The sequence below is a fragment of the Aythya ferina genome, assembly GCF_964211825.1.
Source record: "Aythya ferina genome assembly, chromosome: 2".
NCBI lineage: Eukaryota > Metazoa > Chordata > Aves > Anseriformes > Anatidae > Aythya > Aythya ferina.
In genome coordinates this window covers 32,650,551-32,663,609 of record NC_140297.1, presented here as the reverse complement: position 1 = coordinate 32,663,609, position 13,059 = coordinate 32,650,551, and positions in this window count along the sequence as shown.

The following is a 13,059-nucleotide window of genomic DNA, read 5'->3' as shown; positions in this document are numbered from 1 at the left end:
TCCATGAACTATAGCAACTGAAAGTATTCCCCTTGTGAAGAAGTCATTTCATTCTTGATTCATCTTTTTCTCAGAATATTATTGTTCAAATCAAGTAAATGTCCCAATGTACTGGGTTGATTACAAGGAAAGAACTGTGTTTCATCCCAAGCTCTTGTGCAAATATTTCTTCAGTTAACACATCTCTCAATTCCCTGTAGAATTAGATCATTGTACCTCTAATATTTCACAAGAATTTGCTGCTGGTTTGATAAATTGAAAAGATGGCATCCTCCCTACTACAAAGTCTTTTGCCCAACAAAAGAAAAAAAAAAAAAAAAAAAACAACAACAAAAAAAACTGTAATAAATTAATAAGTATAAAGTACAGCTTCCTTAGACAGATTCCAAGAATTTTATATGCTGTTGTAATTTAATCCTTAGAAAACCATAGGATATTAAATGAACTAAACTGTCTTAGCCAGAAATCTCTGATTTGGGCTGCTCTTTGATGTTTATATCTGGAAGTCTTTGATGTCTTAAAATTGTTTCAGAAATTAGAAAAAAAGTCCTGACTTCGTAAATCATTTTGTGATTACATAAATAACAATATGATGATGAATGGCACAGAGTTTACAAAAAAGAATCATTTCTCTGAATATTAAGTTAATCAAAAAGCCAAGACTGTCTACTATGAGCTGCTAGTGCCTTAAAGATCCTTTGGCATTCCAGATGCACAATGAAACAAAAATAGTGTAGCCTTATTATGAGCACCTTTCCACATCTGCAATCCCGTTATACAATAAAGTCTTGTTCTTTTATAGCAAGATTTCACCGGTTCTTTTTTTCTTCTTTTTTTACTATTAATTTGAAACATGTGGGCAGAGTGTAATCCAGTAAGCCATAGGCATTTCATATCAGAGCTTTCATACAATCACATGTAACGTTAACCATCTGGTTGGAAGGATAGATAGAACTTGTTTTATATCAATAGACTGTGAATGATAGCAAGGAGCAGAAATAGTAGAGTTTAAATGAATATTATATATATATTCACATGTATTAACATAATACTGGTAATATTCACTTGAACATGGGCCCATTCATAGAGTAAACTATTTTTGTTGCTAAATAAAATAGTGGTCACCATGCCATAAGGTTTGTTGTATTTGCAACACTTTGAAAATATAGCATTGTCTGTAACTGGATGCAAATGATACATATGAAACATAAAAGAGAATAACTGGTATGTGTATACATGTACAAAAAGAAAGATTGCTGTCAACCCCATATTCTTCTGATTGGTAAATAAATGCCATTTTGAAATTCCACAAAACTACTGAGTAGGTTGACAATTAAAAGATAATAATTTAAAAACCAGATGTCTGTTTTTATTTTGAGCAAAGAAAAAGCATTATCTCTGAAAACACATTCATTTATTGTTTATTTTCAAAGTGAACTTCAAAATTAAATTACAGAGTTTGGAAGGAAAAAAATTAAATTGACATCTGAAAGAAATAGAATCTATTTATAATTTTACCTTTTTGATGTTAAAAGATATTCTAGAGTAAAGCCTTCAGGATATAAATTCTTCTCAGACTTACAGGAAAGGAATGCAATTTTTTAAGATGGATAATCCTGTATCATGGTTTTATAAAAACCTGATAAAAAATCAAGAGTTCATGCATCTAAAAGATTAAAATCAACAACCAATGCAAACACTTAAAATTATTTACAGCCCTGTGAAAACCAAACTGCATACATGTGAAATATTCTCTCTGTTGTAAAAACTGAAAATCATTCTGGAATTTTGTATATAACGAAGCAGAGAGGAAAATATATGACTCTCGTTATCTTTGCCTGTACAGTACAAATTAGTTAGTTTCCACTGTATTTTCAGGTAACATATCATCTAATCATTAAGAATATTCTGTGTTGATGTTTTCCTTTATTGTAGCATTCCAGATGTTCTCTGTTCTCTACAAGTTACTGAATGAGAAGAAAATCTAAGGTGAGGATCAGATCACAGAAAATATATTCTGGCTAGTTGAATAGTTTAGAAAAGAAGTCATTAAAAGAAGTACTATCCTTCAGATCACTTTTTTAGATTGTTAGTAGTCTGATGGATTGATTGCTTTTTCTTTCTTTGTTTGTTGTTTGATTGCTTGTTTTTTTTTGGTTTTTTTTTTTTTGGTTTTTTTTTGTGTGTTTGTTTGTTTGTTTTTTAGTAGGAAACATTCTATACAGTCCCCTGCCCTTTACATTCATTAGTTTATTTTAAAGAAGAATGGAAGCCATGAGCCAGAAAATCATTTCAGCACTTGGTAACACATTCTTAGAACACTGGAAGTGAATGGCACTACCTATACAGGGGTATCTATGAACACTGTGTGTTTTATTTTTTCAGATGTCATGACCATAAATACAATTAAGATATTATATTGGCCATCTATACTAAATAAATTCTCCAAATAATTTTTCAGAACCTGGAGAAATAAGTCATATCCTCTCCTGATGGAAGGAAGTGTGCTCTTCTCAAAGGAAAAAGATATCTTAATTCAGAAATCTGGATTCCAAGAATCACACAGTTATTGAAAAGTTGTTTGTAGGGGACTTTTGGAGGTCTCTCACACACCAAGTGGGCTTTTACCAGCACTAAATCACGTCAGACATTGCTTTGTGCTCTCCTGACAATGAAACCTTCAGGAGTAAATACTTCCTATCCTCTTCTGGGCAATCTTTTCCAGTGCTGACACAATTAAGAAGCACTTGTCTTTTCATCTTTACATCCCCTCCCTTGTAATAGTTGCAGGTTGCTAGGTTGCTAATAGATTAGTCACTTCTTTGTCAGACTAAACGACCTCTCTTCATCATCATCTTCAAAGTGTCACTGAATCTGTCAGGTACTTTGGACCTCCAAACTGAGATTTGTATTCCTTTTACAGCCTCATCAGTGCCAAGCAGAGAACAACAATAACTTCATTTTGTCTACTCCTTCACAAAACCTTACATAGTAAGGTTTAGCTTATTTACAATAAGAGTACACTACTGGTTTATATTCTACCTGGAATCCATCTCTAGCCCAAGTTCTTTTCAGGGGGCTTCACTCAGCCAGTCATTTCCCAGCCTGATTTTCCCTGACTGATACATGAGGTTATTCTGTCCCATGTTGTATTGGTTTTATGGGGCAAGAGCTTGGTAGCAGGGGGACTGCAGGTGTAGCCTTTGTGAGCAGAGCCCAGCAGCTGCCCCATGCCAGGTCAGAGCCAGTTCTGGACAGCTCCAAAAAGGGTCCTGCCACTGGCCAGAGCTGAGCCAGTGAACAACAGTGGTTGGGCCTCTGGGAGAGCAGATTTAAGGAAGGAAAAAACAAAAAAACAAACAAACAAAAAAAAAACTGCTGTGCAACAGTAGCTGGGAGAGAGGAGTGAGAACCACAGCCCTGCCACCACCAAAGCCAGTGCAGAAGGAGGTGCTCCAGGCACACAGCAGCAGTTCCCCTGCAGCCTGTGGAGACACCCCTTGTGGAGCAGGCTGCAGCCCGTGGAGGAGGCCCCGGGCCAGAACTGCAGCCCGTGGAGAGGAGCCCACACAGGAGGTCTGGGGGGAGCTGCTGCCCATGGGAGAACCGTGCTGGAGCAGTTTGCTTCTGACAGATGGACCCCATGGTATGGAGCCATGTGGGAGCAGTTCTTGAGGAGCTCCTGCCTGTGGGTAGCCCCTACTGGCTCACTTAGGGAAGGATGGCATCCTGTGGGAGGAACTCTACATGGAGCAGGGGCAGAGTGGCCATGAAGGAGCAGCACAGATGAAGTGTCTCGGACTGACCGCAGCCCCCATTCCCTGTTCCCCTGCACCATTCAGAGTGAGGAGGGAGAAGAAGGTGGTGACATTTAAATATGGTGGTAGAGCCAATTTACAGTGCATCTAAGATTTTTTTTTTTTTCCCAGCCCATGCTTTCTCAGCTTCCACGAGGAATCCTGTGAGGGATTTAGCACTTTTGTGCTAGAAAGCTTCCTGAAGACCAAATATCTATTGCTTTCCTCCTGACAACTCAACATGCCGTTATATGATCGAAGGCAATCAAGCTGATCAAGCATGTTTTGTCCTTGCTAAATCTGTGTTATTTCTGATTGTTTCTGTGTGTTTGGAGACATATTCCAAGGAGGAGTGCTTTATGATATTTATGATCATAAAGATACAATCTTTTTGATTAGGGACTAATTACTTTGGCCTGTAATTCTCCAAGTCCTCCTCTCACTTCTCTTAAAGATAGGCATAAAGCTACCCTTTTTCTAGTTTCTTTCCAGAAAACCAAAGAATTTTTCAGACAGAGCAGCCTGGGACTCACTTCAGCCTGCTCTTTCAGTGTCCTTGGGTCATAACATATGGCCAGTGCGAAATTATCCTGAAGCCATTGTCACTGTAAAGAGCACTAAGTTAAATATATCTCTTAGTAAACTTATGCAACTGCCCAGATCTACAGTTGTTTATACGCAATGATTAATTTTATTTTAACTATTGATAAGACAAGGATGTGAATATTAAAAGACTATTAATTAGAACACTTCATTCTCACAACTTCTTTAATAAAATATCAGTGGTATGCATTTCTTTGAATAGTAAACCAAATAACATTAATGCTTTCAAAAATACAGAATGAAATTAAAAATTAATGTGATTAAAAATATTTTGAAGAAATAAATTAAACCTAATACTTAACAGAAAGTGAAAAAAAAAAAAAAAAAGACAAATGATGTGATTGCTTCAGAATGCATTAAAAACTCCCTTTCAACATAGGCTTAGAGGAATGAGTAAAGAAATCCTGGAAAAAAGTCTCTCATAGCAATAAAGACTAAACCAAAACCACCATGGCTAATCTTTAACATCCTAGGACACTCCCTTTGAATTAATACTGTGTACTACTGTACGTCAAGGGTTTAATTCAGAATGCTGATTTTATACCCAAGCTAAATAAAATGGGATTTATGTGTCCTTTTTTTCTGAAAAGCCAAAAAGAAAATAGATTTCTACAATTATTCAATCTTTCTGGAGTTAAAGTGAAAAGGGATTGTTCCATTCCTAACTTATTATCTCTGGATCTGGTCTCACAAATGAGATAATCCCAGTGAGGTTTAGCTTTGAAAGCAAACGTGAATGATTTGATTTCATTGAGTGTGTGAGTCAGTATTACCTAGCAATTAAAGAATTATGCTAGTAGTCCAGAGATAGTGGGCTTGTTCTTAGCTTCGCAACTAATGTATTTTGGTAATCCGATGCAAATAAATGAACCCACTTCTTTTCAGTTTACTCCTGCATAACGTGACACACTTAAGGGTTTTGCAGGTGTATTAAGTACATGCCTGTACATGTAGTTTAGAATTCTCTGTGAGGTGTTTGAATGGAAGCCAATATGAAAAGACAGAGTAACAATAATATTAGTCTCTACAGCTATGCTTACTCCAGTGCTAGCAAAACATGGCATAGTCGGGACACTGTATCTACATGATTCTAGAGTTACATCTATGGGTAACAATAAAAGCAGGTCCTTTTTAAAATACTTACATAATTGTGCTTATGGTCTGAGGGCAATTTTAAATATAAGGATAAAGTTGTATCTCTTGCTCTGATTCACCAGGTCCTTTGTGTAATGAATTGACGCTCTTGTTCCCCATAGTTAGTCTGAGGAAATTCCCTAACGTGGGATGAGACAGAATTCTCTGAAGTTGGGCAAATATGGAGTAAAAGATGGTATGGAAGGGAGAAGAGGACATAAAGAAATAGTGTAAAGAAAATAGACTTGTACTACAGTATGATTCTTCATTCCTCATTGTCTAGCCTAGAACATCCACTGGGTTGCATATTTTATTTACAATTTACTTTTAAAAAATACTGCATATGTTTTTATTTACTATAAGCAACACTGCCATAGTTGCCACAACTTTTAGGTTCAGCCTGCCTCCACTGCACAAAATTTGGAATTTGATAAATTCAATTCCATGAGATGAGGGCTTAATATTTGTGTGATAAACCTCTGAGAACTAACCCCAGCTCCTTTCTAAATCTCCAGACCTTCTGGTGCTCTGGGAAGCATTCATTTTAGGGATGCAGTGAGAGAAACACTTTACCTCCACAAAAGCAATATCTGACCTTCTTCTTTGATAGCCAGGGCCAGGCTATCAAGGTATGAACATACCCAGCTTCTCCTTATTTAGTCACAAAAGCTTCCCACATATTCATGGTAATTCCTAAATCATAACTACTGATAAGCATCAAACTCCACAGCATACTAAAACTTCGGTTTTGTCACTACATAAAATACACAAAAATAGAAGGAAGGGTAATGAGTGATGCAATGTCTTGAGGAGGAGAGACTGCTTTAGTGTGGCTGTTCAAAAAAATACCAATATATTGATTCATTGTGGGTTCTAATAGCCCCCAAATTTATTATTTTATTTTACCCCATAGTAACAAAATTATAGTCTTATTAGCTGTGTTTTAGAAGGCAGACTCTGTAACACAATTGTATGTGTTTCTTTGCTGAATGTACAATGTGATTGGGTACCTGAAAATTATATGTTTTGTTGAATTCTAAGGGAAATAAAAAAAAAAAAAAAGGAGACTCAAATAATGTTTAAAAGGCTTCTTTACCTTCTAGTTGCTGAGCCTGTAAAAAAGATCTGTATAGTTAACACCAGTTTAAATAATTACAATACATGATTATTACTAATAATATCATGAATTGTTAAGATCAGTTACTTTGACCTTAATGATATCTTTTTATTCTGTAATGCAGTCAAAATTATTGTGCTCAGATAAAAGTTATTGGGAAATATATTGTTTTCTTCACCCTTCAAAATTCTGAAAATCAAATATATTTTTAGAGCAATCTACATTTAAATATCTCATTGAAAACCTGACATTATAGAAAATACTACTGATTATAAGCCTTCAAATATTCTAGCTTGTTTATACATTTGGATTATAGTAGCCTGATTCTTTAAAAATTCTGCCCATGCTTGGGCTCACTGCTAAGTGAAGTTACTGGAGCTCTGAGCTGTCGTGCCAGAGCAAGATCTGGGGATGGATAACACTAACTGCAAAGGATAACACTAACTACATTTAACAGGAAAGAGAAGAACAAACAAACAAAATGTGAGAAATAGAAATTTGAGAAAAAGACAGCTGAACCTAAACAGATGAATGGGAAGTTGACCCAGGAGGTAAGACTCAGGGGAACTGGGACAAATGTACTGAGTCCAAGAAGTGGGGTATGGAATGAAGATATTTTAAGAGAGAAAGAGAGAAGAGATAGGACAAGGTAACAAATTATTAAAAAAAAAAAAAAAAAAAAAAAAAAAAAAAAAAAAAAAAAAAAAAAGAGAGAGACAGAGAGAGACAGAGAGAGACAGAGAGAGACAGAGGAGAGAGACAGGACATTCATTGATAAAAGTAGACTGGAGGGGATAAATGAGGTTGGACCAAGTTTGTCAGAAATTACAAGTGTTGATAGATCATGTTTTCCTTTGTAGAAAGGAACAAATTGTCTTCTCCTCAGTAGTCCTTTGCTGCCGTCTAATATCTGTAAAGTCTTCTGACAGTCATCTTCCTTCAAGTCCTAATAGCAGAGGATAACATTTGTCTTCATAGGCTTAGAGACAGCAAGTAGCACAATGGATCTAAAGATTTCACCCCTGCCACATGTGGGCATGATATGATATCACAGAGCACAGGATGAAAGCTTTCATTTTGCAGTTTACTTTTTAAATATCTGATGAATAACAGGAAAAATGTTTTTAAAAATAATAATAATAATTTAAAAGAGTATTCCTGACTAGCAAAGTAACGAATTACATATCCTTAGGAGAATATAAAAACCAGAATCTAGCAATGCAGTAACTGATTCAGAGACTTGGCAGAGGGGACCCATTCTTTAGACATGAGTTTTAGTGTAAGCCTCCTTGTTAGCTGCAGTAGATGCACCTGAGGATTATAACGGGTGAGCTGTTAATCTCTGTTCAGATTAAAAAAAAAAAAAAAAAAAAAAAAAAAAAGCATATTCTACCTTCTACCTGGAATTTGTGCTATCAGTATCACAAGATCAAAAGCTGAGTAGTTCAAAAAGAAAAAAAATGTCTCATTTGACTCATTTGACCCATTTGACCCATTTGACCCTCACTAAATAAGAATGTAATCTACAGATACATTTTTGGTAACAAATCTTAATTCACCATCATACATAGAATTTTTCTGTTGACACATAAAGTCTGTCAGCAACTATGGATCTCAGCATGGTATTTCCCTGCATTCTACAATTTTTGAGATATGGAAGAGAAAAAAGCATTAATTAATGGCTCTTGTCCACACTTTCATAATGATTAAACTAATGAAATATATTAACAATTTGGAAAACATCCAAAGTCCTAGGTAAACAATACACATTTTTATTGCATTCCATTTTCCACAAACAATATTTATACAGTAAAATCAAGATGAAAGAGGTTGTGTTTAAATAACATTACATTTTTCATGTCCACTGTTAAAAAGCCAAATTAGGGATGACAATCCAACCTTAATGCACGTCCTGTCCTCAGTCCTTCCCACCCCCAAGGTTATGATTAAGGAGTAAAGTGTCATTCATAAAACCTTGCAAGCATGATGAATTGTTTCAGATCCTAACCACAGCTATTCATTTCATTTGTCTATGATTTACCCAAAATTGCCTTTTCAAACTTTTTCTTCATCATTTCGTATCTGGAAATAGCAGCAGCTACTCCTTTAAAATCTTCAGATGATGTGTAATACAACTGTAAATAGAAATTAATGCACTTTACTGGCAGAGTGTTCATAGTTTTACTAGGTTTCACACAAAACATTGAGTTTTACTTTCCTGTTCCAGGGAGAAATGATGTTACTGAATGTCTTTTTTTTTTTTTTTTTTTTTTTTTTAAGGGAGAGACAAGTCATGAAATCCCATCTTTGTAAGTGTATGTTTGTATTCAAATTGGAGTCCTATTAAAGACAGGCTGTGACATGGTAATACATTCAAGCAATCAGTTACAGGTATGATCAGTGCCTAAAATTACTTCTGGGACCAGATTTCTCTAGCTTCTCTGGATATATTATGTTTTGAAGAACAGAACCAGTCCCTATGCCAGACTCATATTAATTCACATACTTTTGAGAAGAACTTACTTACTGTATCATCAATGTAAGGAATAAAGTTAATTCTTACACTGCAAACAGGGTATGGTATTTGGTTGCAGAAAAAAAGGTTGCAGAAAATTCTTCCAGACTCAAATTCTGGGCAAATATATCCAGTTGCCTTTGTCTGCACACTCTGGATATGTACATTACTGATTTCTTGTTTAGTATTTGTTCATAGACTCCTAAATCTAGAGCCAAGATTCATCCTGCAGGACTGAAGGTATCCAAGTTACAAGCCAGTATCCCTAAGCTCTTTAGACAGTCTGTCTTGGAAGATAATAGGAAGAGACTAGCAAGTGGACTGTGGAATCCACTACAGATACTCACATCCCTGCAGGAGTTAGTGACTCCAGGATAAATCAATATCTGGGTAAGAGCAAACAGTTAGGTAATATGACTCCATTTATAGTATCCATTGCAGTTTTCTTAACAGATAGAGTCAATTCTTTCAGGATGAGATATGAACAAGTCAAAGGAAAATAATTTTGTGTTCATACATTTTACCTGTACCCAATGTATGGTTGAAAGGCTTTCCCAGCTGTTTCAACCATCAAGGCCCTTCTTCCTCTGGCCTACATTAACTTCAATTCTGACTTCAGCAGTCTTCCTCCTCTCCAGTTTTGTTACAAGTCACTCAAAACTGTACTGACCAATTCAACAAATACATTTTTTAAGCCTTCTTCAGCTTCACAACTGACTCAAATATAGACTCTTTGAATGTATACACTATCACAGCCCAATGTTCCCTGCCTCTGTGATTTCATATTGCATTGAAACATCAAAGGTCTCCTTTACCCTTCTGGTGATACTACATTCAATCACATTGTGCTCTGCTTTCACCTGAATGCCACTACACTCTTCCATTATGAAAACAACCAGTCTTCAGCTACCTTTACTTAAATGTATCCTTTCTGTATTAATTCTTCAGTGGTCTCCTCACTTGCTTCCTCTCCACCACATATTGAGCAAGTGTCAAGCTAAGATATTTTACAAACTCTGTTCATTCACATTCAAGTTTGTCCTGTCTTCACATATATACTCCACTGATCTGGTCCAGTCTGCCAGAGATGCAAACTGTGAGCTCAAAAGGGCAGGAAATGTCTTTTGCTCTGGGGTAATGAAGTCCTGATCCATTACCATAATTTTAAAGATTAACAACAAGATCAGACAGCTGCAATATCAGTAAGTTGAAAGAGAGATTCAACCTGCTACATACTACATCTGTTTCTGTTAATCAGGCCACAGCTTGAGAATGATAGCAACTGTCTGGCTATTAATGGGTCAATTAAAGTAGAGAAGATTTGTACCATTTTACCAGAAAAGTGTATAGATACTGTTTCAGCTCGATATCTAGCTTTTTGTGGTTTCTAGAGCATCTTCCAGCATCTTCTTTGCTGAGTCATGTTTGTTGGACAGTAACACCTTAATTCAACGTCCAAGGATTCATACTGACTTCCAATAAATTTTCTAGTAAAATACAGGTCTGTATTGTTAAAACCTATAACATGTCCATCAGTAATGCTAAATCATCAGAGTGGCTGTCTTTTCATGTATGATAATGTGAAAAATGATTATCACAGGCACTCAGAATCCAGAGTTAAAACAAATAAAACTATTTTCATAGAGGCACACTGAATTAAAATGCACATTTTCATAATTTCTGCCAGCACAAAGGGCATTGGATTTGTTATATAGGGAGGTATATTAAAAGATTTAGATTTTCAAAGTTTAGCATAATTGGTGTGGGCGTAAGGAGATATATATGTCTTCTGATAGGGCTAATAGATCAGACGAGCTATTTATTATTTTTTGCGTCTTGATCCCAATCTTCATGATCATCTAGAATCATATTACAGACATTTCTGAAGAAAAACAATTATGTAAATAGTTGCAGAGAGGCTTGAAGGTGTAGCCATCAGTGCTTAGTATTGGTATGTATCTTGTGAGCAAAAAAAAAAATGTGACAAAAAGTGAAATGAAAAGGTACGATCTAAATTGAAAAGGTATGACATCTAAAACACTGATCTAAGTACCTAATTTGGTCTGAAAACTGTCCTAGAATTATTACAAATCATAGTTAATTGAGTTAATTATGAATAATTTGCAAACATTATTAAAAGAGAAAATTCAATATTTTAATAAAGGTAAGGGGAGAAAAACAGGAAACAAAACAGCAAGAGGAAAAAATAAATAAAATAAAATAAAATAAAATAAAATAAAATAAAATAAAATAAAATAAAATAAAATAAAATAAAATAAAATAAAATAAAATAAAATAAAATAAAATAAAATAAAAAAGCAGATTGACAAGAGGAGTCACCTTTGCTAAAAGTCTTCATTTGCTGCTACAACGTTCCATCTGGTTGTAATCCTGGCTTTAGTGCTTCCTTTAAGGATCCAGAGGCAGGTACACCCCCTCTAAATCTTTTATGTCGTATTTTACATCGCTTTGCACAGCAATACTGACTCAGCAACCTTCTCCCTTTACTTTCTCGCTTCTCGTTTCAGTTTTCTTTGTAGTTTGTCTCCTGCAACAGTGTGAAACTAGAGATGTGAGCAGGAGTGTCTTTCTGAAAAGACCCTAGGGAAGGGCTGCTCTATCTTCCTCTAAAAGACAGTTTCTCACATAACGAGAAATTCATGTAAAGATTGACACAGAGCTGATGATTTCACATTTGACTCTTCATTTGTTTCATTATCTGAAGTATTTGTATTTCCCCGATAACTTTGCACCTTGTGGTCACACACTTCTGCTAGTATATGCTCTTAATTTATACCTCCATGTCTTCAAACAAAATGCTTGCCACCTCAATTAAAGGGAGCTCAAATAAGTTACATCCCTTTGCAGGTCGATTATATATATATATAATATTTTTTTTTCTATGCAGCCTTTTCGCTTAACAGTTAGCATTTAGAGCTCTCCAAATTAACGTTATCTAAGGATGCTCTCAAGTAAACATTTTTCCTAGCAGATGCTTTACAGCTCCCTTTTAATTAATTCACCGGGTGAAAGATATGCCTGATAGATAAGCACATCTCCGTTTGCTAAGAAACCTTACTAAGAATACATGTAGAAGCAGTCTTCCTGCAATTTGCCTCTCTCCTTAGCCCTGGGCATGCCATTACACTCGTCCAGCAGTCACCACGCCTAGCAGCGGTGACGGTGGCGGTGTGATCAGAGGAGGAGAGGCTCGCACTGGCCCCCAAAACAGTTGGGGAAGGACGGTGCCCCCCCGAGGGGCTGCGTTACCTGTGCTGCCGCGGCCGCCGCCGGCCGGGCGCGCCTCCCCGGAGCTGTCCAATGTATCCGGGCTGCTCCGCGTCGCTCCGCAACGCTCCGCATCGCTCCCCATCGCCTGCCGGCCAGAGCACACGGAGCTGGCAGGGAGGTTGGGGGGTCGTTACGGCGGCACCTTTCCCAGGGAAAACAAACAAACAAACAAAAAAGGATATTTGGGATGCTCGCCGCGGTGTAAACGACGGCGGATCCTGGTCTGCCATCGGCAATGTTTGCGGTCCTGTAGGCAAACAGAAAGGGTTTTGGCGGAGGTTGATCCTTCGGCAGCCCCCACCCCTCTGCTTTCATCTGATGGGCTTTGAAATCCCCTTAGAAATTAGAAACTATTTTCTAATTATTTCTAATTAACTAATTTCACTCTAAAGTGAGAGTGGCAACAATGCATGACAGGGCTTACGAAGGCAGGGCAAGAGTAACGAGCAGCACCTCCTAAACGCGCGGTGCACACAGATCGTGTGCCAAGGAAAATCGATCCAGTTCAACCTGGGTGCGCCTAACCCTGCCAGGCTGTTTGCTTGGAGATAGTCTGTGATGTGGTGGGGTAAAGATACAACCCCTAACCTCTCCCAGCTTCC